Source organism: Suncus etruscus, chromosome 1 (genome assembly GCF_024139225.1).
Source record: "Suncus etruscus isolate mSunEtr1 chromosome 1, mSunEtr1.pri.cur, whole genome shotgun sequence".
Lineage (NCBI taxonomy): Eukaryota > Metazoa > Chordata > Mammalia > Eulipotyphla > Soricidae > Suncus > Suncus etruscus.
Genome location: NC_064848.1, coordinates 29,865,396 through 29,890,152, shown reverse-complemented (window position 1 = coordinate 29,890,152; position 24,757 = coordinate 29,865,396). Strand labels below are relative to the sequence as shown.

At 34.8% G+C, this 24,757-nt stretch overlaps 1 protein-coding gene across 1 annotated transcript in view; it reads right to left on the bottom strand.

Moving 5' to 3' along the window:
- SPAG16 (sperm associated antigen 16) overlaps positions 1-24,757 on the bottom strand; it is a 1,100,078-nt gene that overhangs the window by 448,494 nt on the left and 626,827 nt on the right. The window lies entirely within an intron of this gene.

Below are 24,757 nucleotides of genomic sequence, written 5' to 3'. Positions count from 1 at the left end.
AAACTTAGAACTGGCACAGTTGTCCCATATGGTCCCCCGTGCCTGCCAGGAGCTGTTTCTGAGCAGACATCCAGGAGTAACCCCTGAGCACCGCCAGGTGTGACCCAAAAACTTAAAAAAAAAAAAAAAAAAAAAGAACTGGCACAGTTCCCTACATTATTACCAGATTGTGCCAGAGTAGATTAATATGACACCTTGATGAAGAGGAAGCAGCAACAATTAGATGTAAGGGCATGTTGCCCTACCCCACCACCTAAAGGTAGATGAACTCAAAAAACCCTCCGTCATAGGATCTGTGCAAAAACCAAGATCACTATTTAAAGAAGACTATGACAACCTCAAATGAGCAGAACTTATCCTGGAACCAAAAGAACTTTCTCCTAGGTTGCAAAACCCAAGATCTCTAATTGCAGAGGAATGACTTTCATAACCTTGAATAAACAGAACTTTTCCTGGGACCATGAAAAACCATCTTGGGGTTTTACAGCTAACATGCCCAGAACCTATAGTCATCTCATGACAGTGTGCTTCAAGGGTGGAGACACCCTGTATCTCTTAGGTCAAGAAAATTTTCTTTCTAATTTCCCCCAAGTTTACTGTGCCTGGGGGGGGGGGAAACTTGCCATATTTGCCCTCCCATTTTTTCTTTTCTTCTTTTATTTCAATTTTATTTATATTTATAGATTCTAGATAGCCCCCCCACCATTTACTTTTTTTTTTTTTTTGCAGAACCATACAACATGAATTATCTGGTTCTGCTCATATTTATATGTTTCTCTACGAACTGAGAAACGGAAAAAAGAAATGGATGGACCCCGAGACCAAATAATCCCAGGAGCATAGAGTGAAAATAAAAATGGTCAGCCCTAAATGACAAGAGAATCAAGAGACCCAAACTATAATAAGCTATACAAAAATTGGACCTGTTATGTTAGCAGTGTAAGAGGCTAAGGGTGGAGGTAGGGGATGCAAGCTGAGAATTACAGTGGAGGGAGGTCAACATTGGTGGTGGGAATAGCCCTAATTTACTGTCACTGTTACTGAAATACAATTGTGAAAAACTTATAAAAATATAATTTAAAAAATTGAATTCTGGGTTTGAAGTAGTGGCACATGCGGTAAGGCATCTGCCTTTTCTGCAATAGCCTAGGACAGAATGGGGTTCGATTCCCTGGAGTCCCATATGGTCCCCTAAGGAGCAATTTCTGAGCATATAGCCAGGAGTAACTTCTGAGCATCACCGAGTGTGGCCCAAAAACAACAACAACAACAACAACAACAAAATTGAGTTCTAATGCATTTCTACGAATTATTTTTCATTTCCAGTGAGGTGTAATTAACAAGTGAAAATCACATATATTTAAGATGTGATTGTGAAATGATTACTACAACTAAGATAATTAACAATTTCATCAATTTATTTATTTATATATTTTTGGTAAAATACTAAAATGCAAATTTAAAGTTTCTTTAAATAAACTTTAAACTTGCAATATTGAATTGTAAATAACTACATATTCATATTTGTATGCATTATTTAACAAGAATTTACCTATTGCCTAACAAACTGGAAAATTTGTATATTTTAGCCCTTGAATTTTAGAGTCTGCTTATCTTTATATAAAAGAAGCTAACTGTATTTTGCATTGATGTTGCAAGAAACTCATAAGTTGATTTGTGATTAACAACTTTGTGAGTTCAAGTCTTTCAAAATAAGAATACTTAAAATATTAGTGCACACATATAACTTCTTAAATTTGCTTTTCTATAGGGCTGGAGAGATAGCTCAAAGGATAAAGTGTATGCTTTGCATGCAGTAGGCTTGGGTTTGATTCCTGGCACTATATGTTCCCCCAAGCACAGAATCAGGAATAGTCACTGAATATAAATGGATTTGGGCCAAAAACCAAAAATCAAAACAAAGCAAAACTTTTCTCTAAAAAAAGATTTGTAATACTGACTTCCATATCCTTAGTTCAATTCCAATTCCACTCTTCCTGATTTCCCTTCATGCTGAGCCTCTCTTGCCCATTCTCCTCCTATGTATACTTCTGCTCAGTGAAGATGACCACACGCTGAGGCACCAACTAACGGCCATACTCTATCTATACAATCACCTCATGGCTAAGACCCTCGATAAGTTTGGGAGCTTCCACTTCCACTATCTTGGTGTCCCCATGTCCCAGCTGCCCCTTCTCATTGCAACCCCAACTTAATAGCTTCCCTTCTTTGGTAATGAGAAGGCTGTGGACAGCCCAGTAACCTCACAACTGCTCTCTATACCCGGACCCCTGAAGGGCATCCAGACCTGTGGGGCCCCTACAAATTCTGACCGAGATTACTATAAGTGCCACTTGCCCCTCTGGGATCCCCTTAGAGTTCCAGGTCTTTCTAATTGCCACTTCTGCCACAGCTGCTGCTGCTGCTGCTGCAGCGCTCAGGCTGCTCATGCTTCATAGGCCCACCACATAAAATTGGATTTCTTTTTTTTTTTTTTTTTTTTTTTTTTGGTTTTTTGGGCCACACCCGGTAACGCTCAGGGGTTACTCCTGGCTATGCACTCAGAAGTCGCTCCTGGCTTGGGGGACCATATGGGACGCCGGGGGATCGAACCGCGGTCCGTCCTAGGCTAGCGCAGGCAAGGCAGACACCTTAACCTCCAGCGCCACCACCCGGCCCCCTAAAATTGGATTTCTAATTGTTGCAGCTATCAAGAAATATTTCTAGTAGGGATAGACAATTAGAAATGATCATTATAGTTTTCAAATCTATGATAAGAATTAAAAAATAGCGCAATGTGTATGTGTATTTAGAGTCACACATACAGATGGACTATATGCAGTGGGTAAAATAGAAATAAGAATAGTAGAAATATTTGGCTTTAGAGTGATAGTACATGAGTAGGGCCTTTCCTTTAAACACAGCTGACCTGGATTTGATCCTTACCACTACATAAGGTCTCCTGAGCCTAGCCAGGAGTGATCTCTCAATGCAAAGCCAGAAACGTGTAATGAATATGGCCAAATGTTTTATGAACAAATTCAAATTTAGACACAGTGAAAATCACTTTTTCCTCTTTTATATTTAAAGCTGTAATATTAGAGAAAAAAGTCTTAATTTCATGAACTGAAGTAATTCTACTTTTGGGGGGAGATAACAGTTTTATGACATCACCTTGGATTCTATTAGAAGTTACTTAATACTAGTAGAATTTACTCAATACAAATAATACTAAGGATATAGTTTTAAAGAGCTTAATTCTTGTCACCTAAATCCCATTTATGCACCTGAAACCAATCTTTAAAATACATTAAATTTATGACAATTTTACTAGGGAACAGCTTTCATTAAGCAGATGTTTTAGTCTAATATTTTTCTTTAATGTTAGTTTTAGATAGTTTGTAACTAAAAGAAAGAAGTTGCTGAAAATAGTCTGAAGCAGACATGTCCATGCTGAGAGTAGAGTTGTAGGTCAAGTTGTGGTCTGATTTAGCAAGAACATATTTTTAATAACTTTCATAAATACCTTTTAAGTATATGAGACAATAAGTAGTATTTTGAAGATGAGATGGATCAGAAAATATCTTTTTTTCTATTCTTCAAAATTTTTATTTTAACTACAATCCTAAAATTTTTGTTTTTGGGGGCCAGAGAGGTAGGACATTTGCCTTGCAAGTGTCAGAACCAGAATGGATGGTGGTTCTAATCCTAGCATCCCATATGGTCCCTCGTGCCTGCCAGGAGCGATTTCTGAGTACAGAGCCAGGAGTAACCCCTCAGCGTTACTAGGTGTGGCCCAAAAACCCAAAAATAAACACCTTTTTCTGTTTTGTATTTCTGTTATAGTTTACCTGCCAGTAAGAATCATTTGGTAAAAGCTGAAAATGAAGATGAGTCATTCCCTGTCAAAAACTAGGAAAATTTAATAATTCATTAAACCAGTTGAAGATTCACTAAAACATTTGAAAGCAATTAATGTTTGATTCTCCAGTGTGTTTGGTGCAGGAAACATCGAAAATTTCAATTGCCTATGGGAGATCTCAGTGGATCACTATAGAAAAATCAGTCCCTTAGATTCCCCATAAGGTTATTTGTGTAGATGTGTTTCCTCTGGTTGGTTGTTTTTATTGTTTTAAATTTCCTTTGTATTCTAGATCATCATCTCAGGCTTGTCCCCAAAATTCCGTAACTGACTTAGAGTGTTACTTTAGTTTATATAGTTTTTAATGGCTTATTTGAAGTAAGAACAACTGCCTATAGCTTTTGGTTATTTCTATCCAGTGTTCTAGGAATAATAGCCAGTCTCTTGTTGTGGGTCTTAAAAATGTGACCAAACAGTCATATAAACATTGATAGAAATAAAAAATGATCAGACTTAAACACCAAATCCAAAGTCAACTACAACAGAATTGATACCTAATCTACAACTAGCTAGACACAGAAGGGACCACTTATACTCATAGCCCAGGGGGCCATATGGAATGCATGCTGGGAACAGAGGTGGAGGGAGGACAACACTGGTGGTGGGAATGCCCCTGATTCAATGTCATTATGTACCTAAAATATTACTGTGAAAGACTTGTAATCCACTTTGGTCAAAATGAAAATTATTATTAAAAATATGTTAAATGCCACATGTCTACTGCTCTGCCTTTGCTTCCAGTTTTAGGCATTAAAAAAGAAGAAACCCAAAGAAGACAAACCCAGCTTCAAAACAAAACAAAAAATCTTTCTGTCTGAAACATTCTATTATTGTACAGAAAAGCAGAGTTGTAATTTGTTATACAAATACTTTCAAATTTTTCCTATATGCAGTACCTGCTGCAAAAAAAAATCTATTTTATGCTCTGTAAATAGTTTTTCCCCTAGTTTTTAGTAGTACTACAACTTCTCATTTTTCCTGCTATCTTGGGTTTTTCTGGTAATTGGAATAGTTTCTGGATAAGCCAGATTAAAGAAAATAATTTGAGGTCTTAATTAAATCACCACTGTTTTAGAAATTTTTCTATGTTTTCAATTAATTGTTTATGATTCAAGGAAAAACATGGCAATTCTATAGAAATAATAAAAAAATTAAAGAACATTTTCAGTGGGATTGTAGAGAAAATACAGCAGGTAGGGTGCAGCTGATTCAATTTAGGTCTACAGTATTTTATAAGGTCCCAAGCCCTGTCAGGAATGATTTCTTTTTTGTTTTTGTTTTTGTTTTGGTTTTTGGGTCACATCCAGCAGAACTCGGGGGACCATATGGGATGCCGGGATTCAAACCACGACCTTCTGCATACAAGGCAAATGCCTTACCTCCATGCTATCTCTCCGGCCCCTGATTTCTTTTTTTTATATTAATATCTTTACTTAAACACCTTGATTACAAATATGATTATAGTTGAGGTTCAATCATGTAATTTCTAAACACATAGTCAGAAATGTATCCTGAGCACCAGTGGGAGTGACACACAGAGAAAAACAAAAAATACTAAGACAAGAACATTTTCAGTTGTACTATATATGCAAAAATACAAAAAATACTTAATAAAAAGAAAAACATATATAGTAGAATTTAATTTAGAAATTAAGGTATGTTTACATGTTAGAAACTTTATCATATAATAATAGTTGTACAAGAATATCAGAAGTGAAAATATGATCAGATTATTTGATTTTAAAAAACAAGTATAAAGTTCAAATTTTTTGTTTAATGTTACAATGTTGAGAATAGAAAATGTTTTGGCACTGGAGAAAAATAAGTAAATTACTAAAACAGTAATATCTTATAAAGTAATAGGTGCATTACCGTATTTTCTGGCTTATAAGACAATTTTTGAAACGAAAAAAAGTCAACCGAAAATCGGGGTCATTTTATATGCCACTAAAAGAAAATCTTCAGGATATTGCCACGAAACGAATTTTCCAACTCGATCCTGCACCAATCACTGCAAGGATACTCAGACGGCCTCTCTAACTCAGCCAATCCAAGCAGGCTTTTTATGAATGCAAATTAGACAATGTTCTGTACCTGAATCTACACTGTAAAAAGCCTGCTCAGATTGGCCAGAGTCAGAGAGGAAGTCTAAAATTAGAGGGTTGTCTTATACGGCCTGGTTGTCTTATATGCCGGAAAATACGGTATCAGTGGTTCTCAAACTATGGCCCGTGGGCCACACATTGTGTTTGTTCCTATTTTTTTCTTCACTTCAAAATAAGATATATGCAGTGTGCATAGGAATTTGTTCAAAGTTTTTGTTTTTACTATAGTCTGGCCCTCCAACAGTCTGAGAGTCAATGAACTAGCCCCCCGTTTAAAAAGTTTGAGGACAATTGCCTGAGTATATATCTATTTTATAAATAAAATATTAAAAGGAAAAAATAAAGAATTTTATTTGATAAATATTCTTTAGGTAATTTTTAAGTAATTGGTAAGTAGAGAAAATATTACAGAATTATACAAAATAACTGTACCAAAATAATTTGGTACATAAATGGCCATAAAATGCCAAATTTCAATTAAATAAAAATATAAAAAAAAGTATCCAGCTGGCACCAAAATAGGGACTTTTGTACATAAATATACAGAAAACATTAACAAGTAATAAAATAAAAACAATATTATCATCAAGAAAATAATAGATTTATTGCACAGACATTATCACAAAACAACAAGAAAAATACAATAAGAAAATGTGCAAGAGACAAAATCAGGCAACAGAAAATTTCCAAAATATGTGCAAATAATAAAACTTATCTTCCCTTACAACCCAATCTTATTTAAACAATGCTACAATCAAGATCTTATTAAACAGAGATTAATATCCAGCTCTGTTGGATATAAAAATTAAGTTACACTTATCTTTTACCTGCTGTTGTTAAACATTGTAGATGAGCCTATCATAAAAATTTTTGCAAAATAAGATATCTCTTAGAAAACCTTAATTTCTCAAGTATTTTTCACTATACTTGAAAATTATAGAAAATTATGGGTACTTTAAAAATAAACAATATGGAAACACATCTGGAAAAAATGAGTTTATTTTTCATGCATCCTGAAAGGATTTCAGTTGTGCTTGATTAAGGGGGTAGGTTGGAATTGGAATTAGTTGTGTCAATTTTTATCTACAATAACTCTGAGTAATCTTTTTTCTGACTCATCCTTAGTTTTTGCTTTTGCCTTACTCATAGTTTGTAAATAATTTCACAAAATCAATAAAATACTCTAAGGTACCATCTTCACAACAGTTCTTGTTTAGTCACAACTAAATGGGAAAATGTCATGGAAACGAAGAGTAGAGGTAGCTCTTGTTGAAACCTCCAGAATAGAAACTAATAATTTAACTTTATAAGATGACCAACAAAAGTCTTTGAGTTGCTATTACATGAGATTCCAATAAAATATGGTAAATTACTTTAATTGTTTTTAATAATTAAAAATATCAGTGTTATGCCAGGCTTTAAAATATTATCTTATACAGAAAGGAATCACAGGAAGACTGTGGAAGTGGAAGTATAGATATGTACATAATCATATGAAATATAGAAGCAACACATACTACTTTGGTATTTAAAAACATGAGCTTAAATGTTTTCTTCTAAGTGGCACATTGTATTTATATACATATATATATATGTCTATTCACAACATAAATATTCACCTACATCTAGTATATGTGACTAATCTCCGAGGTCATTTTGACCTTTACTTTTTACCACATACATATTATTCTCCAGTAAAAAAAAAGTTCATAGTTTAATGGATAAGGTTTCAGAGAATTAAAAAAAAATGAGACTAAGCCAGAATACCCTGGTTCTCAGGCTCTCTGTTATAAATAATGCTCTCATTAAAATTCTGCCTTGGAAGAAAGGCAAGTCCATTAGTCTGTAAGCTGATTTTTACTGGCTCCTTAGATGTATGCATATTAAAATGCAGCTTTTATAATTGCCAGTCATCAACCACCTAGTCAATGCTGTTCTTAGAGTTTTTAATTATTTACTTCATTTGCATAGACACTCCAATTTATGATCAACCATTCAGTTATCAAGGGACAGTTTAGTAATTTGTCTTTTACATTTTTATTTAACTCTTTTATATTCCTAGGAAAATCTCTGGACCATAGTACAAGAGTATCTTGCATCACAGTGGGTCTTATTAGGAAATAAGAAGCTATAGTCACCATCATGAGGATCAGGTAGCAAACACAGTTAGAAATAGAGCTTGGGAAAAGAAAGTTTTACATAGAATGAATAATGGTGCTACATATAATATAACAGGCTTTTAATTCAGCAAAAATGTTCTGTGTGAAAATATTTTCCAACAGTGCATGCCCAATTGTTTCTTTGCTTTATTTCTTTAAATTTTTTGGGAGGTGCTCAAAGTGTTCAGAATGCACTCAGCAGTGCTCAGAGATAAACTATCTATGCTCCCAAGGATCACTTCTGGAAGTTCTCAGGGTACTACAATATTTGAAGCTAGAAACTGAGCCCAGTTTATTTTTTTATATTTCACTGTTCATCTACAGATCATATGTCAACAAGTACAGTATAGACCTTATAAATTTCCAAAAATTAGTAATTGAGGGTTGATCTCTGTTTTCAATTCTATTTACAATTGTGAAGACTATTTTTATAATTTGGCATTTCATTTCTAAGTAAAAAAACTATTCTTAGCACGACAGAAGGTTTTAAAATATTTCTATGCTCCACTAACTTCCAGAGTGGTTGCTAGTTTGATGAACACTATAAGAAATGAGGGAGAAAGTAGGGTTAAAACAGACAAACAGAAACACAGTCGGGATTAAAAACACTTGATAGCAGGCTAGATTTAACATAAAGAGTCTTTTTAATGTGTATATAAACGTACTTAGTCTTATATCACATTATATGAATCACCACTAATTTGGGAATATGCTTTTTGCAGGCTTCTTGACTGGGTTAATATTGTTTGCATCTATTGTTGCAGTAGAGCTGATATTCCCTCAAATCTAATCAAAGCATTTGTAGACTTTTCTGGTATTCACTAAAAGGAACACTTTTAAAACTTACATTTCTATTGTATGCCACCTGATGTTTGAAATAATATGTATATTTTCTAAGAGAGTGGCTTGTTGAAAAATTTCACATACACACCCCTCCAGAAACAACTCAACTATTGAACAAAAACACTACTTTGTCTATCATCTGTGTTCTGCTACTGACTCTGGCAGCAATAAAAGTGATTGATTTGTAATCACTGGTCTTATTGCTCTTCCTCCACTGCACTATCTAGAGTTGTTTTTTTTTTTTCCACTTGGAACATTGAAAAGTTATGTGAATAGAGCAAAATAGCACTACCTGGAAAGAGGAGAATTGATTACCTAGTCTTGCTAAACTACTAAACTTCCAAATTGTCAAGTCACTTCCTCCCAACATAGATAATCAGTACCTGAAAATATGTTTTCCTAAAAACTTGCATAATACTAAGCAATTATTTATCATAAAAATCATAGAAATTTTAGTATTTGGACTGTATTTTCATCTATTTCAATATATAACATTACTGAAGGCAAATAATTTTATTTCAGGTACACAAACTCGGTCATCTTGATTTTTTAATTAAAAGATAAGCACTATTATGTTTGCAAAAGTAGCCAGAATATTCTTCTAGTCACTTTAAACAGGCATATTTTAGAATATTCTGAAAGTGTCTTTAATGCTTTAGTTTATTCAAGAAAAATATATTTAATTCCCATTGTCAATTCTGTTATTAGAAGCTAGCAAATCTTTAAATCATTTGTATTTTTCCCCTCTTCTGTATGGGATTTTGTTCTCTTTATTATAAATATTTAGAGTTCAATAATAGCTAAAATATTTTAATTCATTAAAAACAAAAACTTGTACTTAGTACATTTTATTCATTGCAAGTATCATAACCTTGCAGATGCAAGGTTCATATAATTGGCTCAGATTTATGTGTATATTAATTTTGTTATATAAGACTTAAGCTTAAAAGACTTAGCTAAAAAGAAGTTGTTAGTTTCGTTAAATAAAGGTAGTTACATAGTGCTTAATAACATGATTTGGAGTATACTGAAATGCTACCCTAAAATGCTGATTTTTCACCTTCTAAGTTGAGTGGTCATAGGCAAAATATAGCGGTTTAAGCTTTTGACTTTTTAGGACACTGTACTAGCTGTACTCAGGGCTTACTCTTGATTTTCTTTCATATGCCATACCTAGCAAGTCCCAGAGTGCTTGAGAGATCGTATGTGATACTGGAGATCAACTAGAATTTCTTGGATTCATGTTGCTTGGATTCAAGCACCTCCTCTTCATCATATGTCTTCTGCTTCAACTTTGGTTTTATTTTGGGGTCCCCACAAGACTGTGCTTAGGATTACTCTTGATAACTCTTGATTACTCTTGACAGTAAGCAATCACTCCTAGAAGGCCTACACAGCAACCATAAGGGGTACCAAGAATCAAACCAGGATCAGTCCTATGTAAGAAAAACATCTTACTCACTTACGTATGTGTCTGTCGAAAAATTTAACTTATCAAACCTCAATTGTTGCATATATGAAACTAGGAAATAATATATAATATAACTTTAAATATACTCTTGGAAGAATCACATTGAATAAAATATTTAAAGCTCTTACTATAGTGATATTTCTTAGTATTAATAGAATTAATACTGTTAATAACTATATTCAAACAATGAATTAAAATATGAAGTTTCTATGTAAAAGCTACAAACTGAATTAGTGTCCCTATTTTCTTTGAATATTTTGAATATTGTTTTAAATTCAGCAATAGTTATTATTAATATAAAATGCAAATCAATTGCAATTTCAGTGCATATTTAAACATTTTCAGTGAGTTTACATGATTATTTTATAGCAGATATGAGCCCAATAAAACATCTTGAACTACTACGTCAAATGGGCAGTCTAAAATGCAGTCTAAAATGTGTTCATTTTATTATGTATGACTTGTGTAATTCAGTTAATAGGTTAACATATAAATTTGTAATGAATATTAGCAGAGGAATATCTTATCAGATCACTTCTTAAAATCAAAAGGATAAAATAGTCAGATGAGTCTTTATGTGCAATAAAGATGATGGTAGAGCAATTACATGTACACTATAGCTGTGTTAGAGACATCTTTCTATGCAAATAATCATAGATCTCAAAGATGTAAATTGTATTTAATTTTTACTTTTTTTACTTGTTTTTTAAGGCCACACCTGGTTGTGCTCAGGGGTTACTGCTGGCTCTTTGCTCAGAAATCACTGGCAGGCTCAAGGGGAACAATATGGGATGCCAAGAATCAAACCTGGGTATGTCCTGGGTTAGCTGCAGGCAAGGCAAATGCACTACCACTTCAACCCCAGATGCTTGTGGATTTTAGAGATTTTAAGTTTTCAGAGTAAGAATAAGAAGTACTCAAAATAATTCCAAGCAATTTCTAGTTACTAAACACCTAAAATAATATCACATGGTACACATGCTTAAACACAATTAAATTTACAGATACAGATGCTTTATTTAAAAAGGTTTATAATACACTCTTTCTACTATTTTGCTACTCATCAACATATATGGAGTAGCTTTTATATTACTACTAGACAGTCTGAGTTTTAAAAATGTGGTGGGCATGGTGAGCTCCCCCTGAACCCTGAAGGCAGCAGTGATCAGCACTGAGCCTGTGGCTAAGTCAGTAGAAGGTACACTAGAGGCATGGTGAGCACCCCCAGAACCCCCGAGACAGCAGCAACCAGTGCCCAGCCCATGGCCCAGAAGGAACAAGAGAAACTTATGCCATTCATCTATTAAAGGGCATCTTGGTTGTTTCCAGAGTCTGGTTTCAACAGATGAATGGATAAAGAAACTGTGGTACATATACACAATGGAATATTAAGCAAATATCAGGAGAGATGAAATAAAATTTTACTATACATGGATGTACATGGAATCTATTATGTTGAGTGAAATTAGTCAGAGGGAGAGAGAGGCACAGAATAGTCTCATTCATCTATGGGTTTTAAGAAAAATTAAAGACATTAAAATAATTCCCAGAGATGAGGGACAGAAGGACCAGGTCAAGATATGAAGCTCATCATAAAGAGTGGTGAGTGCAGCTAGAGAAATAACTATGCTGAGAACTATCATAACAATGTCACTGAGTGAGGGAAATGTAGAAAGCCTGTCTCGAATACAGGCAGGGATTGGAGGAGAGAAGAGATGGGGAGATGGTGATGCGAAGGTGCATGGGTGAAGGGGGATGTTCTTGTTATGACTGAAACCCAACTACAATTATGTTTGTAATCACCTTGTTTAAATAAATTATTTAATTAAAAAATGAGAGACATATGATCCTGAACAGAGTCTATAGTTAATCCCGTGACAATATACTCCAAGGACGGAGAAACCCCATATTTCTTAGGCCAAGTGAATTCCTTTTCGAATGACCCCAATATTTACTGTGCCAGGGCAGGCGGGAAAAAACAGAAAAGCAAACAGCACAAAACATTGTTTATTTATTATATATTATTTTATCTTCATTTATTATTATTATTATTATTATTATTATTTACCTATCTATTTTTGGTCGATTTCTCTGTTTGGGTGTGGTTATTGAAGTTGTTGTCCCCAGTTATACCTATTTTTTTCTCTTTTTTTCTTTTCTTTCTTTATGTGCTATGCCATGTTTCTTATCTCAAGACCATGGTGGTTTTTGTGTGTGTGTGTGTGTGTGTGTGTGGTTTTTTTTTTGTTTGTTTGTTTTTTTGTGGTGCTTATTGTTATTGTTGGAGTCCTCACTGGATATTTGACACTTCTTTTTGTACTGGTGGAGTGTTTCATCTTCTTTTTCTCTTTCATCTTTCAAATCAATGATGAGAGCCTCTAGAAGGATTCCGCCCATTTTCAGAGTATTAGACTTTTACCCCAGTTTATTACTTTTCTCTTCTTCAAACAAAACCACGCAACTTGAACTAGCTAGTCCTGCCTCCCAATTAGAGGGGGGAATAAGGGAAGCACCAAGACCAAACAGGTGCAAGACTACTATGTAGTAGGATAGGTACATAGGGGACCACATATTCTAGCAGCCCTGGGGGTGAGGGAAGAGGATATAAAAACGGAGGTGTAAGGAGGACAATTTGGTGATGGGAATCCATCCTGATTTTATGTAAATATTTACCTAAAATATTATTGTCAACAATATGTAGCTACTATGATCAAAATAAAAATTATATTAAAAAAACGAGAGACTTGTGAACTGAGAAGAGCTGGGCCACTCCACTTCACTCCACAGCTACATGTATATCCTGTAATCAATTAACTCCAGCACAGCACATAAAAATAACACATTGCAAAATACTCAATGGGGGAAAATTATGCAGAACACCACCATCCTTAGAGAATGATGATGGGGCTCTGCCAACCCAATGAGTACTGGCCAGATATATAGCCTCTCAGATAAGGACTTTAGAGATGAAATCTGAAGAATTCTCAAAGAATTCAAAGAAATCATAGAAAGAATAGAAAGAACAATAAATATGAATCAAGATAATATGAAAGTAGAAATAAGAAAACTTCAAACTGAAAGAACAGGGCTGGAATACCTGGTAGGTGAAATGAAAACCTCACTTGAAAGCCTCACCAGCAGAGTAATAGTGGTCTAGGACAGAATCAGTGAACTGGAAAATGAGATGTATAAAAACTCCATACAAGAGAAGAGGTTGAAAAATAGATAAAAAAAGAGCAATATATATATGGCCAAAGTGATAGCACAGTGGTAGGACATTTGCCTTGCATAAAAACAACATGGAACGGACCTGGATTTGATCCCTGGCATCTCATATGGTCCCCTGAGCCTGCTAGGAGCAATTTCTGAGTGCAGAACTAGGAGTAACCCCTCAGCACTACTGTGTGTGGTACAACCACTCCCCCTAAAATGAATAGGCAATGAAAAAAATCCTTCAAGAATGTGAGTAGATGAAAATAGAAGCCTAGAATAAACTCAATAAAAACAACATAATACCCTGGGAAAAAATCCTCATGAAGAATTAACAGTTAAGGACATAATTTCTGAGAAACTTACGAAGTTAAAGAGTGTATGCAACAAAATCCTGCATACCCAAAGAGTACCAGCTAAAAGATAGTCAAACAAAAACACAAGACACATACTAGCCACAATGACAAATACCACAGAGATATAAGTAATATAATAACATAACATAACATAACAAACATAACATAACATAACAAACATAACAACATAACATAACATACCATAACAAACATAACATAACATGACATAACATACCATAACAAACATAACATAACATGACTTAACATAACAAAATATAATATAATAATATAATATAATTAATATAATATAATAATATAATATAATTAAGGCAGCAAGATCTAAAAATAAAATTACATACAAAGGAGCATCTTTAAGATTTACAGCAGATTTGTCACAAGCAACCAAAAAAAATCTGAAAGATCAATGAAAGTAAGAGTTCGTTCTTTGAAAGAATAAAAATGATCAACAAACCATAGCAAACTTCACAAAGCCAGAGAGTGATACTTAATAAACTAAATTAGACATGGAAAGAAGAGGCTACTAAATATTCTACAGAAATTCAGAGGGTAAACAGAGATTATTTTGAGAAACTCTATGTCACAGAACAAGAGAACCTGGAAAAAATGGATAAATTCCTTGAGTTCTAAAACCTCCCAAAATTGAACCAAGAATATTTGAACAGACATATCACTATCGAGAAAATTAAAATGTATTTAAACATCTTCCCCAAAACAAAAGCTCAGGTCCAGATGTATTCACTAGTAAATTCTTTCAACACTAATAACAAAAGTAGAGATGCCACATAAAAGTGAACTACAGACCAGTATTCTTGATGAACACAAATGCAAGGATCCTCAACAAAATTCTAGCAAATAGGATCCAACATTTTATCAAGAATGCTCTATATCATTACGAAACAGGATTTATTCCAGAAATGCAAGGATAGTTTCACATACACAAGTCAATCAATGCAATACACCTATCAATAAAACTAAAAAATAAAAACCGCATGGTCATATCAATAAATGCAGATTAAGCATATTGTAAGGTCCAGCACTCATTCATGATACAAATTCTCAACAATATGCTAATGAAAGGAACTTTACTTTTTTTTATATTTTATTTTTGATCAAAGTGAATTACATATCTGAAAGGAACTTTTCTTAATACAGTCAAGGCCAATTACCACAAGCCCACGGCAAATATTATACTCAATTATACTCAAAGTCTTTTTACTAAAATCTGACACATGACAAGACTACCCACTTTCATCATATTGTAGTACTGGAAAGTACATGCAATAGCAATCAGGCGATTAAAGGTTATCACTGAAATCCAGATAAGAAGGGGAAAAGTCAAGCTCTCACTATTTGCAGATATCATGATACTATATATAAAAAATCCTAAAGCCTCTACCAAAAAGCTTCTACAAACAAGAGATTTGTATAACAAAGTGGTAACTACAAATTTAACATGCAAAAATCAATGGCTTTCTTATATATAAATAATTATAGAAAAGAAATTGACTTCAAAACAATATCATTCACAAATTCACAATAATACCAGAGTAACTTGAGTTTTTGGAGTCAACTAAAGAGGTGAGAACCAAAACAAATAAAACTAAAAACTGCTTCAAGAAATAAAAGAGGGTACATGAAAATAAAGACAGATACCATGCTCATCTATTAGGAGGATTAATATCATTAAAATAGTAATATTACCCAATATATTTTACAGATATAATGTAATCTCTTTAAGGATAACCATGACATCTTAAAAAATAAAGTTAATCAAACTCTCTTAAAATTTATTTAGAACAAGAAACACAAATAATTAACTAAAGTAACACACAGGAAAAAAATGATGAAAGGCATATTTTCCTCAACTTTAAATTGTACTACAAAATATTAGTCATTAGAACAGCACAATATCAGAGTAAAGAAAGACCCTCAGATTAATGGAATAGACTTGAGTATTCAGAAAATGACTCCCAGACATACAATCAATTAATATTTGATAAAGGGGCAAGAAACACAAAATGGAACAAAGAAAGCCTCTTCTGCAAGTGGTATTGGGACAACTGGTTAACCACATGCAAAAAAAGTGAACTCAAAACTCTCTTTAATCCCATTTACAAAAGTCAAATTAAAATGGATAAAGGATCTTGATATTACCTCAAAGCATAATGTATAAAGAAGTAAACATAAGCAAAACACTACAAAACATTCAGACTAAAGGGATTTTCAAGAAGAAAACACCACTGTATAAACAAGTGGAAGCAGAAATAAACAAATGGGACTATATTAAATGAGAAGCTTCTGCAATTCAGAGGAAATTGTGAATAAGAGACAAAGGTCCCCATGGAATGGGAGAAACTATTCACATAAAACACATATGATAAAGGGTTAATGTCTAAGATTTACATTTTAGTGACAGAACTTAACAAGAAAATATTATCTAATTTCATCAAAAAATAGGAAGAAGAAATGAACAAAGATTTCTTTAAAGAAGAAATACAGATAACCAAAAGGAACATAAAAATTATATACATCACTGATCATCAGGGAGATGCAAATCAAAACAACAATGATGTATCATCTCATGCCACAGAGACTGGCACATATCACAAATAACAAGAACAATCAGTGCTGGCAGGGATGTTGGGAGAAAGGAATTCTCATTTACTGCTGGTGGGAATGCTCTCTAGTAAAGCCTTTCTGGAAACAATATGAAGATTGCTCAAACAACTGGAAATTGATCTCCCATATGATTCAGCAATACTACTCCTAGGGATATACCCTAGGAACACACAATACAAAAAATGCCCTCTGCACTCCTATCTATGTTTATCACAGCACTATTTACAATAGCCAGAACCTGGAAACAACTCAGGTGCCTGACAACAGGTACTCACTAAAGAAACACTCTCACTTAAGAAACACAATGGAATACTATGCATCTGCTAGAAAAATTGAAATCATGAAATTTACTTATATATGGATGTGCATAGAGACATACGTTGAGTGAAATAGACATAGAATAGTCTCGTTCATTTGTGGAATATAAGAAAAATAACAGTATGGTATGGTATGGTAATAATATCCAGTGCTGCTGGAAGAACCAGCCCATTGTATGAAGTTTACCACAAAGGTTGATGAACACAGCGAAATAACTGCACTAACTACCATGACAATGAGAGAGAGAGAGAGAGAGAGAGAGAGAGAGAAGGGAGAGAGAGAGAAAAAGAGAGAGAGAAAAAGAGAGAGAGAGAAAGAGAGAGGGAGAGAGAGAGAGAGTAGCAGAATGTCTTTCCCTGAGACAGGTGGGGTGGGAATTGGGAAGGGAAATGAGGGCTATTATTCGTGGGCCAATTGCACTGATTAAGGGTATTGTGCATTCTATGACTTAAACCCAACTAAGAACATTTCTGTAATGACTGTGCTTAAATAAATAACTGAAAATAATCATGTGGTAATAGATAAAGGGTATTGAAAAATAAAATTTGATTAAATCACCAAAGCAGTAAATGTGGAAAAGAAGCAAGCTAAATATTGATGTTTGGGGGAGCTTTACTTCAGAAAAAAATCAATACATAAGATATTAGGTTGGGTGTATAGAATAGATTTTTTTTAAGCTAGTAGAAGTGATGGGAAAGACTGATACATTTCTTTTGACAAAACTAAAATCATGAAATCTAAATTGCAACCATCCAACTTTGTCATATGCCTGCTAATATGGTAGGCAGGAGATGGGTAGTGGATGGAGATTATGGATTATGGGAACATTGTTGATGGGAGTTGACATTGGTGGTGGTATTTGTGTTAAACCAGTATTTGCCTATTACTCAACTCCAACAGCTTAGTTTATTTAATTAAATAAATATTAAAAAATATTAAAAATAAAAAACATGATCAAATAAAAAACACAGATATATCAGTTAGAAGAATTTTTCAGTCTTGGAAGAGGTGGGGGAGTGAATAATTGCTGGTCTTCACTAAGGATACATTAGCACTCAAAAAGTAAATGTTTAGCTACACATAAGTGCTCACAATTCACAAAAATATGGATGAAGTTTAAGTGTTGAATTTTAGATCTTGGATTTAAATGAGTATTGGCAAGATAGCTTTCAATATAAGATAATGGTATAGAGTTCAATGTGGAGTTGGTGTTACTGGCTATGCCAATAAGGTAGACTATATACATGAGAGGACAGTATGGTTTTGGAAGGACTCCTTTCCTTGTATGTAAATTAAAATTTCTAAATAGATAGAATTTGAGAGACCAGTTCTAAGGTCTTCAGGTACTAAATGGAAATTTCATAGTGAAAGGAGTCAGTGAACAGGAGTTAAAAATGAGTTGTAGTGAGTGGTTCAAAGGTTAGATGTAGAAATACAAAAGAAAAAGATTTATCACCTCACAGCTCTCAGTAGAAAGGGACTTCAAGAGAACAAAATTAACCTATAGAGGGTAACAAGAAGCAATACAGTGTCCTCAGAAAATTTGGGGGATCAATTAAAACTCAGAAGTTCAAAATTACATTCAGAAAAATAATAATACCTTTTGACAATGCTGAATAAGTTAGAACAAATTTGTGTTAGGAATTTGAGAAAGGAGTCAGAAAATATCTTGAAAATTTTTTGTTTTGATCTTTATACCTATGAGTTTTTAGAATATACTAATATTTTTTACATGTGTCAATAATTTTAAGGCAAATCTTTGTAGCAAACATAATTTATAGACTAAAATTATCTTTATATGGGGCCAGAGTGATAGCACAATGGTAGGGCATATGGCTTGCATGTGGCTAACCCAGGCCAGACCTTGGTTCGATCCCCAGCGTCCCAGATGATCCTCCAAGTCAAGAGCAATTTCTGAGCACATTACTAGGAGTTACACCTTAGTGTCACTGGGTGTGGCCCCAAAACAAACAAAAATATATGTATATCATGTATATCTTTATGAGACAGAGGGATAGAACAGTGGTAAGGTTCAGCCCCCTGCATGTCTTATAGTCCACTGAGAATCAGTAGAAATTATTACTGTGTACAAAGCAAGGAGTAACATAACAAACTTCAAGTTTACTTCTCCATTCAGGAAAAAAAATAAGAACATATACTGGGATGGATATAGGATAGCAGATAGGGGACTAGCCTTGCATGTAGCCTGTCTAGGTTTAACACCCTATTCAATTTCTTATTTGCATCCCAAATGGCTCCCATTGCACGACCAAGAATAATTCACAAGAGCCAAGCATGGCCAGGTGTGGGCCAATCAGTCTATCATCCATCCATCCATCTAGTCTGTCTGTCTGTCCGTCTGTCTATCTATCATCTATCAACTATCACTATATATATCAATAGGTTTTTCCCAATAATTTAACAATTTATGTACATAAATGATTATATTTAAAAGCCAGTTATATAACCCATTTGGAATAGGCATTGCGTAATATAAATTTTGCTATGTGATTATCTTAAAAATGATATCGATTTTGTTTTGTTCTGTTTTGGGGCTATATCTGGCTAAAGGGTTGTTCTGTCTCTTCAATCAAGAACTTCTCCTGGTAATGCCCACCGATATGGGAGGCAAAATATCAACATGGAATGACTATATGCAATGTAAGTGTCTTACCTACTGTACTAATTCCAGCTCACAATTTTTTTTTATTTTTATGTTTTTGTTTTTGGGCCATACCAGGTGATACTCAGGGGTTTACTCCTGGCTATGTGTCCAGAAATTGCTCCTGGCTTGGGGACCATATGGGATGCTGGGGAATCATCCATTCTAGGCCAGTGTGTGCAAGACAGACGCCTTACACCTGTGCCACTGCTTCAGCCCTAACTCACAAAATTTTTTATTTTACTCACAAAAGTTTTATCATTATTCTTATCATTGTTTTACTACTAATTACTATATTTTCATTTTCATAATCCAAGTATATTTATTGATATATCTTGTTATTTTTCTAAGATGTTTGTTAAATTATAATTGGAAAAATATACTAGACACTTGTGAAAGGAACATTTTATATTGCCATACTAATAGTTTGAATCTATTTAAAACCTACAAGTCCTCATCTACTTTTTGTAATCCACTGTTTTGCCTCTTCTCACTCCTTGCACACCACTAACCATCACCACTTTGTTTATTGCTCACATATATTAATTTATAGTTCCTAAGGTTTTATAAAAATGGAAGATTCTGGGGCCAGAGGGCACAGCAATAGGACATGTGCTTTGCATGTGACCGACACAAGATGGACCCGAGTTGGATCACCGGCATCCATGTGGTCCCCCAAGTCTGCCAGGAGTGATTTCTGGGCAAATTGCCATGAGTAACCCCTGAGTACTGCCTGTGTGGCCCAAAGACTAAAAAACTAAAAAAATAAAAAAAGGATTCTCAGATTCTCATCTAAGTCTTAATTTTATCCAGAAAAATTGCTCTCATATAAATAATATTTTGTATGTTGATACTGTTCTTTTTATTTTATTTGCTTGTTTGGAGATTGTTGGGGGATGAGGCAAGTCTAGCAGTGTTCAGACTTTCTCCTGTGATCAGTAGATGTCTCCTATGGCTGCTCATGGGACCATATGTGTTGGTAATTATTAAGTTCCCTACATGTTAGTTTACACTCTGCTTTTCCCAGGGGCAAAGGCATTCCCTGACTTTCTTTCTTTTCACCAAGATCTTTGACTTGTAAAAGTCCAATTGAATAGGTATTTTGTTCTGTCATTAGAATTCCTGCATCTCCCAGTGAAAGTTGAACATGTAATAAACAAAGGTCAATTTGGTGGGTTTAGTGAGACCACAAGGTGAGATCCCTCCATGATTCTCTCCTGACTGCCTGGGTTTATTAATTTGCATATGACATTGCTTCAGACCAGCTTACCCAGGGTTGGAAATATGGTGTTAAAATTTATTTTATATCTCGCACCTGAATAGTAACTCGAGTAGACCCCATCTATGGTGAATCACTTGATCTTCTATTGGATAAACACCATGATGGCCCCCTTGGGTTGATTTAAATATGCTATGCCTTTCACTAGAACATAAGTACACCTAGTCCCTTTTGAATGGTTTTATGTTACTCTGATGCATCTACCTGAATTTCTCACTCTGGACTGTATATGCCAGGCTCCCTAGAGATTCTTCCATGCACATGCCCCAAGAAGGGAGGGGTGCCTTTTCAGGAGTGACGACATCTCAATCTAAAGGCTTTCCCAGGGCTGATAATTTATTATTCACTACTAGCATTAAACCAGAGGCATCACCATCTCCCAAGGATGATGAGCTGGCTACTTCCTCTGTAAACACAGAGTCTGAAAACAACTCAATCAGAGATATCCCCCACATCCCAAGCCCTCGGTTAGGTGGACAAGCAGGTGCTAGCAATCAAAGTCCTGAACACTATCACATGGTTCAATGTCCAGAATAGTTTTGTATTTATGAACAGAAATGACACCAAAAAAGATGTTCACTGGACTAAGTGAAATAATCCCAGGAAATTTCTGTGTAGCATTGGAGATGGAAAGACTGTGGATATTAATGTGAAAGGAGAGAGGGGTACAGAAACTGCCAATATATCCAGAACTGGTGGTGTGCTGGTGAACAGTAGCTGCTATGGTCCCAATCAACATTGGTTCTGCCCATTCATCCTCCAGTCTATCTCGGCTACCCCACCATCCAGGGTGGCAGAGGCCACCTCAGGCAAGACAGAAGCATGCAGTGAAGGAGAGAGAGCTGAAGACCTTTAGCAACATTCCAGAGGCCGACACCCACCACCTTCCTTCCACAAAGGCACTATGTGGGAGGACCTCAGCCTAATCTGCAGCAGCTTATCAATGTCATTGATGAGGTAGAATCCAAAGAGACAGCCCCATTGGATGGGGACCAACAGGAGGGTTTTGAGCTATTCCCTACCACCTAGATTTTGGCACAGGTACTGAAGGTTTCTCTGTCCCAGAAGGCCCAACAGCCTATCCATTGAAGGTGAAGATGAAGAAACCAAGCACAATCAAAGCCCAACCAAGGAGAAGCTGCTTTAAGAAATTGCAATTGGGTCATTTTCAAAAAATTAACTTTCCTCTAGGTTACTTTCTTGATTTTATTTGCATCAGTCATTATATTGCTGGTTAAACAGTATATTCTACCTGTACTGATACTAATAGCTAATCTTTTGTTCTATGCCCATTTCAAATAGATGATTATGTATCCAACTCTTGAGGTTTAATATTTACACAGTTCTGAGGAAATGCATAATGTTTATGCATTTTTAATGGTTCTTATGGCTATCTTATCAAACATTTCCCTATTGCTATTTATTTATTTTTATTATTTATTTAGCCACTTATTCTCAAATTAAATATGTCTGCAAAAATGTTCTAATGTCTTTGTCCACAGAAGTCTATGGAAAAGGAACTGGGATATTATAGACTCTTATTACCATGCTCATTAGATGAATTTTCAGCAAACTTATTTTCAAACTGTGGAAATATCTGTGGAAATGTTCTTGTAATTTTGTTTAGAAAAGTTTATGGAAAAGGAATTAGACTCATGTTACAGTGCTTGGTGTAAGAATGTTTGTTTTCAAATTAAGTATATCTACAGAAAGGTTCTAATGGTTATGTTCAGAGAAGTCTGAAAAAAATCTTTGAAAGGTATAAGACAAAGATATGGAAAAAACTGATTGCTTTCAGAATGATGTGTGTTTGCACAATCTAACCTATGAAGCTCTTAAAGTCAAGTCTTCCCCCACCAACAGTAATACCTAGGAATGAGAATACTTCACCACCTTTCTTGAAACTAAAGTTTTTATTTTTGTCATTTCTCCAGCTTATTCCATGCTATGTAAATTAACAACTACTAGCTGCTTCTTTTGGTGGGGAGGGGTGTTCCTGCCTCTAGTGGATAACAATAGGACAAGATTTTTGTTGTCCTCAATTTTTTGAACAAAGAGTGAATTGTACTTCCTCTTTCTTTTCACCAGTCCCTTTGACTTGTAAAAGTCCACCTGAATAGGTTCTTTGATATCTCACTAGACTTTCCCCCTCCCAGTTGATGTTGAATAAGTAAATAAAGAAAGGTTTGTTTGGCTGACACAGAGAGACCATGAAGTGAGAAGCCACCAGACACTATGATTCTCACCTGATTGGCCTGGCCTGGTTTATTAATTCACATGCGACCCTGCTTCATGAAGACCAGCAAACTAAAGGTTGGAAACATGGTGAGGAGATTTATTTTACACCTACATGCTGTGGTCTTTTGAGCAGAGATAGTCCTTTTTTTTTCTTTTTTTCTTTTAGTAGGCTGAAATTTTCCCTGGAGAGGGTGATACAATGGGACTTTTTGATCTTTTATAGGTCTGCCTTCTACCGGTAATTCTCAAATACCTGGAAGCAGCACATAAATATGACGTGAAGAGTACCCTTGATTAAAGGGCTTCATTTGTTACAAGTTTCTGTGACAGAAGAAGAAACTTAAGTTGAAAGTAAAAAGTGGAATAACTAATATATGTCCAAAGAGAAAATAAACTATTTTGCTGATAATGCGGCTTTCCAAAAAAAAAAAGTTATTAATGCCTTCCATTTTTTTTCCATTTCTCCACCCCAAACTCTAAATTAGTCATGGCTCAAAGCTATGATACACCATATGTATGAAGGACAAGGACACAGATATTAAAAATAAATCAATAAATAATACTTAAGAGCCTTAGTAACCTGATTTTAGGGGAAAATTTATAAAATAGATATTATAATAATTCAGATATGTGATCGATGCCTGTTAATCCCTTCTCCAACCCCACCATGATCAGATATGCCTGTTAAACCTTTCTCCACCCTGCCTTCTTGATCTCCCTTAATCTGGAATTTCACCTTGAGATATCAATGGCCTTCTGCCCTTCTTAAGAGGAGCTTGACATATTTGGGCCTTATTTGGGAAAGGACAAGCTTGCCATCTGATTGGACATTGTGTTTAAACCTAGAATAGGGATAGGCCCAAGGTTCCTTGAACCTATAAAAGATATCTCCCTATACTACCCAGGGCTTCCGGTTTTTAGTCCTCATGGCTGGCCCCGAACCCCAAAGCTTTGGAATAAACTCGCTTTGCTTTTGCATTCTCTGAAGTATGTTTCTTGGTCTTTATCGAGGTGATAGGCTTTTCCCAGATCCTGGGCTTTCCCCTTGAGCCCTGGGGCTGTCCTGAACTTTCGGCCTCCCCAGGCCCTACGCTTTTATGGTCCCCTTTAACCTTGGACCAATGGGCTGTCTTGAACCTCGGACCTTGGGCCTTCATTTGGGCCCTAGTCTTTCTCTGTGTGTGTTTTTTTTTAACACTGATAAATATAACAATTGAATCAAAATGCTATAAATGATATATACCAATAAAATAAGTCTGACAGAAAAGAAAATATAAAGCATCAACATAAAAAGAATGGATAGGATTTAATTAGAAAATATTCTACATCTATATTTGTTAAATAAATTTCAATTTATAAATTAGAAAATAGGAAATTATACATGTTAAAGGCTATCAATTTATGTTTGATATGGTACAGTCAAGTAGAAAGACTGGTTAATAAAAATACAATTAATATGCAGATCATAAAGTAAAGATACCAGAAAAAAAAAACTGGGCAGTAGAGACAGAATAGGAGAAAAAGCACTTATCTGCTTGCCTTCCATGTGGTTGA